Source organism: Benincasa hispida, chromosome 9 (assembly GCF_027475165.1).
Source record: "Benincasa hispida cultivar pf3 chromosome 9, pf3_genome.v1.1, whole genome shotgun sequence".
Taxonomy (NCBI): Eukaryota; Viridiplantae; Streptophyta; class Magnoliopsida; order Cucurbitales; family Cucurbitaceae; genus Benincasa; species Benincasa hispida.
Window position 1 is genome coordinate 47,087,827 of NC_143486.1, and position 5,949 is coordinate 47,093,775.

At 30.4% G+C, this 5,949-nt stretch overlaps 1 long non-coding RNA gene across 1 annotated transcript; it reads left to right on the forward strand.

The window, feature by feature from the left end:
• The first annotated feature begins 506 nt into the window (after window positions 1-506).
• LOC120086753 (uncharacterized) lies at window positions 507-4,244 on the forward strand. The gene is made up of 5 exons (XR_005484315.2): window positions 507-946; window positions 1,137-1,262; window positions 2,682-2,786; window positions 3,199-3,536; window positions 3,928-4,244. It is a non-coding gene; the product is annotated as an uncharacterized LOC120086753 (long non-coding RNA).
• The last annotated feature ends 1,705 nt before the right edge of the window (window positions 4,245-5,949 follow it).

Here is a 5,949-nt window from a genome sequence, read left to right on the forward strand (position 1 = left end):
ATTTTGCCAAATTTCACTGGTTAAAGCTCAACTCAAAGCTACTCAAAGAAAATCTATTCCCACACTTAGAAAATTTTCCTTCTCTTCAACATAGGATTTAACTTACACTTAGTTAATTTCCTTAATTACCTGCTTAAGTAGGGAAATTGAGATCCGGGTTTCACATTCGAATTATTTTTTAAGTTTTCATATTCATTAGTCATTACATTTTAAGGAATATGTGTCTGTTAGATAGTTGATTTCTATTTTTGAAAACTATTTTCGAATGATGTGATATGAACAATGCAACTTTTAAAAACATTATTTTGAATTTTGAATTTTAAAATATAAAATTTAAATAAAGATAAAAGTATTTAAATAATAGGTAATGTTATAAACTAAATTAGTTTAATTTGTCAAAATAAGCATAACTCAATTAACATCTTACGTACAAGGAGGCCACTGCGACAAATATACCTTTCAATAGCACGTTAGTATAACTTTTCCTATATACCGCTATTAAAAAAAAAAAAAAGAAGAAGAAGAAGAAGAAGAAGCGGGAATGCCAAAATTTCAAGGCTTCCTCTCCATTTTTTTTAAGGTTTTGGGCTAATAAAATACATCATGCTTCGTCTTCACCGTCTCTTTCATTATCTCTCTCGCTGTTCTCTTTCGCATTCTTCTCTCTTTCGTTCTTCTGTATCTTCTTCTTCATTAAAACTTTTGAATCGATTCAAAATTCTAGCTTTCTCCTTCGGTCGACTACGTAGTGCAATTTTCTCCTTCGCGTTCGAGCTTATGGACTGATCAAAATATTATAGCCTTCTCCTTCGTTTGACTAATTCGTGCTTTGAAATTTCAACCTTCTCTCCCTCATTCGATTGCATCGTGCTTCAAACTTCTTTGTTATGTTGTGCTTCGATTTGAAATTTCTGAGTTTTGTGCACCGATGTGAGCTGTTCGTGAGGTAAATACCACTTTTATCATCCCTTTTGCAATTTTAAAGTTGAAAGTTTTTTATTCATTGGTTTAATTCAAATTTATTCGTCGTAAAGCTATCTATGATAAAAATCCCAAATTTACGAAAATTTTGGTGATTAGTTTGCAGGTTCAGTGATTTTTTTTATTGACCAAGTTGTTGGGAGTTTTGGATGTAGGTGAGAAGAAGTTATCCAAGTTGTCATAGGTGATAGTGTTGGATAAGTGGAAAGAAGTGCAAGCATCACACAAGAAAGCAGTGGCCGGAAAATTAATCAAAACAAGCTCATCTCCAAGAAGAAAAGGTTTGTTCTTTTCATTAATTTATTCCGTATGAGTTACCAATTAAATTGAAATTTTTTAATCAAAACAAGCTTGTCCTTCACTGATTCATTTCATCCCTATTGTTCTATGTGACATTTCAATATAAACATTAACCCATAATTATGAATTAGGGGGTTTATGTTATAAAGTTCGTGTACATAATGGAATATGCTCTAACCTCAGTCTAGACATTAAGTGGATGTTTTGTTGGGAGCTTATTTTTGTGATTGTACAAATTGTCGAGTTAGAAGTAGTAATGTCTACTTATTATACATGATAATTAATGTCCACATATTATACTTGATAACTGAATGTGATCTTGTATCAAAGAGATTCATCTAGATATATGACAATATAATCCTTAGCATATGAATGACTAATTGACCCTTTATGTCAAATAATCCGTGTATGTTGTGGATTGTGTACACTTTGTACTTCCTAATTCTTAAATGAATGAGATCTTGTATGAAGGATATTAATTTGGATATATTAGTTCTTAGCATTCATATGAATAATAGATTTATGATGTCAAACTGATCAATCCATCTATCCTCTGGCTCTTTCATTGAGTTACAAACTAAAGACCATCCGATATCTGTTTTTAGGCAAGGCTCCGTTTGATAACCTGTTGGCTAGTTGTAGATGAAATCCTTACATGATAAATCATTTCTATCTTGGGGAAAGCATGATGACAGTTCAACATGGGTTGTGGGGCTATTATGTATGGTTTCCTTACATAAATATACATGGAAGCAGTAATTCCACATGGAAATACTCATATTGAGGTCTTCTCAATTTTTTACTTGTTTGTCATAAAGGGAATGATCTATTTCTTTTGTGTTGATGCACTGTTTTTCCACATTTTCCATATTTGGGAAGATGACATACATGCTTGCATCATTTTTTGTTGTGTTGGAGCTGTCGGCTCTTGATGCCTCTTCTTGGAGAACTCCAAGCAAAACAACTTACAATAATAGAGGTTGAAAGTTTGATTGTGAAACTAGAAGCATACAATGATGAACAAATTTCTTCAACTTGATTATTTCTATTGTTGATATGTGTTTATTAGTTTGTTTAATTGATCTTTATAATATCCCACTGATAATACATGTGCTACCTTAGGAAACCTCTCTAAATGCATTCAAAGTTGGTTTTCTATGAAGAACCAATTTTATGGAAGATTGTAGCATCTCTCTTCTTAACTTTTGTAATTTACTAACTAAAACCATGGTCAAAGTTAACACTTGTTTATGGTTATTTTTATTCTGTACTCTAGTTGTGCTCCCACTTTGATAAGGATTAAATTGTGAAGGACTTCCTGTTAATACTAACAATGCATTTTCCTCTTATATTTGTACTTGAATGACCTTTTCACAACTTAACCTTTTCACTTTCTGTAGGATATATCTTGAAGAATGGTTCTAGCAATTCTTCACACCGATTCGTCCAAAATCATTGTAAGCTACCGTCAAAGCTTTTGTTGCAACTCCTTGATTTTACATCAAGTACGTGTCATATACTCTCTTGTTTAAATTCCATTTTGTTTCTTAATTTTCTTGAAGAAAAGACGTGTGTTTCTTAATCTTGAATGTTTCTGAAAAATTTTCTTCTTACTCGATAAAACTCAGAGGTCTCATCTTTATTTTGTCTCTTTATATTGTTACAACTAAATTTAATTTTTGTTTCTTTTAGTTAAAATTTTTATTTAGGTAATTATTGGGCTTCAAATAGTTTTTTACATGTAAAGGATAAGTTGAAAGACGAGAAAAGGAGAAAGCATTTGATGGTTGTGATGGAAATCTTTCATTTAAGAAGTGAACCCTATCAATTATTGAGTTTTCCACGTGATTCCTTTACTTATTCACACTTGGAACACACGTTTCAGTTGATTACCTCAACTTTACATACGAAATGCAGGGGACCAAACTTGACCATTCAAAGGAAGGGAAGATACATTTTGAGGCTTGAATCTATGGAGAGAAAATTGCAGATGAAAATGAAGAAGAAGAAGAAGAAGTACGTGAAGAAGATGGAACACCAAGACTTTTTAAAGTGGTTCAGTCATAAAGACCTATGTCCACTGATTACAGGATAAGTTCCCTCACTCTTACTCTCATCTTTATAGCTCTATTTTTAATTAGTTCGATGACAACTAGAGTTGATATTTTCTTCAACTTTTTTATGACAGACGTAACTGATTTTTATTCCAATTTAAGAGTGGAGTTTATTTGACAAAGTGTCTTCATCAATTCAAGGTACGATGATAGTTGGACCCATCTGAAAAAACTACCTTTTTTCCATTTAAATTGTATTGTTGTAAAATATATTTGTGATCACACTCCTATCATACACATTTTTTTCTCTCATTTCTCTAATTTCTTCACTCACACTCTATCATATCACGCACACCATTTACCTATTCTCTTTCCCTTTTATTAGCAAAAGATTCATACATAGGAGTTTGAGATAAAGTCTTTGATTTCTCTATTTTTGAACTTTGGTATATGGTCTCTTTAGTTGTATGTAATATTTTTTTCCCCTCATATTTGTGTTTTACATCATGTTCAATACTCTATTGTAGAAAAATATTGTCACATTTGATGAATGAGTTTTGAGTTTGATGGTAAATATATGTTCTTTTTACAGCAAGCAGGGATAAGGAACTTCTTAGATTTTTTTGATGTTACTAATGGATACATTATTTTAAAAAGGTGGAGACTAAAGGATACTTGCGTATCTTGAGGAAACTAGAAAGTATGTTGAGGTTGCATTATTTTTTTCTTTATCTTCATTTAATTTGTACAACATGTCGATCTCACAAAAAATAAGGTTATTTTTATGGAATGTTGTAGTGATTGAAGTATCCCATTATGAGCGATATTTCTACTATTAAAAATTTATTTTGATGTAAATGTACTTGCATACAATATTATAGATTTCAATGATTATGGTTTATTTTATTACTTCATTTGTAATAATTTGTTACTGATATAAAGTGTTACGTAAACTACATACAATTTGATCAAAAATGTCTATCAAGGCGAGATTTAAAATGCTTGTAAAAACTGCAATCAAAACTCAATTATAGCATTTTTTAATGTTATGACAACTTTCCATAGCATTACAATTATGTAATAGAAAATGAATATTTTATATCTTTTTTTATAGCATTGAAAAAAAAACTATGGAAAGGGAAGGACTTTCAATAACATCGGTTACTAAAGCATGCCTAAAATGCTATAGAAAGTCTTTTATAACTTTTTTTTACCGTTATGAAAAGCATTATAAAAAACCTTCTATAGCATTTTTTTGTCAACGCTATGAAACGTTTTCATAACATTAGATATGTGCTACAAAAGTTGATTTTTTATAGCGTTAAAAAAATACTATGAAAAGTCGGAGACTTTTAATAACATGGGCTACGACAGCATTTCGAAAATGCTATGGAACGTTTTTTTTAAGCTATCGAACGTGATATTTGTTGTAGTGCGTAGAAGTCCATGGTTCGAATCCCCAACCCTACTCACAAAAGTATCTAAACTCAAATAAAAAAAAAAACTTGGTTTTTGATCTCTTAATCTATAATACTTTTTTTCTTTTTATTTTTTTTCCTTTCATTGATTATGCTAATTAAGTTATATTAAATTAATATTCGCTATAAAATGATAAATTTTAAGATATTTTTGTCGTACGATATCGCCATTTTAAATATGTGATAGTGAAATATCAACGTTTTAAATATGTGAGTGAAATATCAACGTTTTAAACACGTGCCAGCGAAACATATGATGATGTTTTAAATACGTATCAGCGAAACGTTGACGTTTTAAATACGTATCAGTGAAACGTTGACGTTTTAATACGTATCAGTGAAGCGTCGAGGTTTTAAATACATATCAGCGAAGCGTCGACGTTTTAAATACATATCAGCGAAGCATTGGCGTTTTAAATACGTATCAGCAAAGCGTCGGCGTTTTAAATACGTATCAGCGAAGCGTCGACGTTTTAAATACGTACCAACGAAGAGTCGGCGAATATATACCAACAAAGCATCGGCATTTTAAATATATACTAGCGAAGCGTCGATATTTTAAATATATACCAGCGAAACGTCGGCGTTTTAAATATATACCAGCGAAGCGTTGGCATTTTAAATATATAACAGCTAAGTGCTGGCGTTTTAAATATATACGAGCGAAACGTCAGCATTTTAAATATATATCAACGAAGCGTCGACGCTTTAAATATATACCAACGAAGCTTCAGAAGTGTGATATTTTTGTAATGTGACAAGTTGAAAGGATTATTTTCGACATTTCCATAAATTTTCCTCTTATTTCACTTTATTTTAACCTAATATTCTTTTTTTTCAAGAAATTGTATTTCCTTTTTAAAAGTTTTGTCCACTTTTATCTTTATTTTTCTTTAATTTTATATCGTTTATCCATAATGTTTATTCTTATGTTTAAATGTCATTTTCCTCCCTTTATCTCTCTAATGATTTTAGACTACCTCTTATATATATATATATATATATATATATCCCTTTAAAGTTATTCTCAAGAATTGTTTTTATTATTATTCTCCTAAAAGAAAAAAAAAATCTTTCTCCTTTATATGTGAATTTTTTTTATATGTTGAAATTTTGGGCATCTCTTTATATATCTA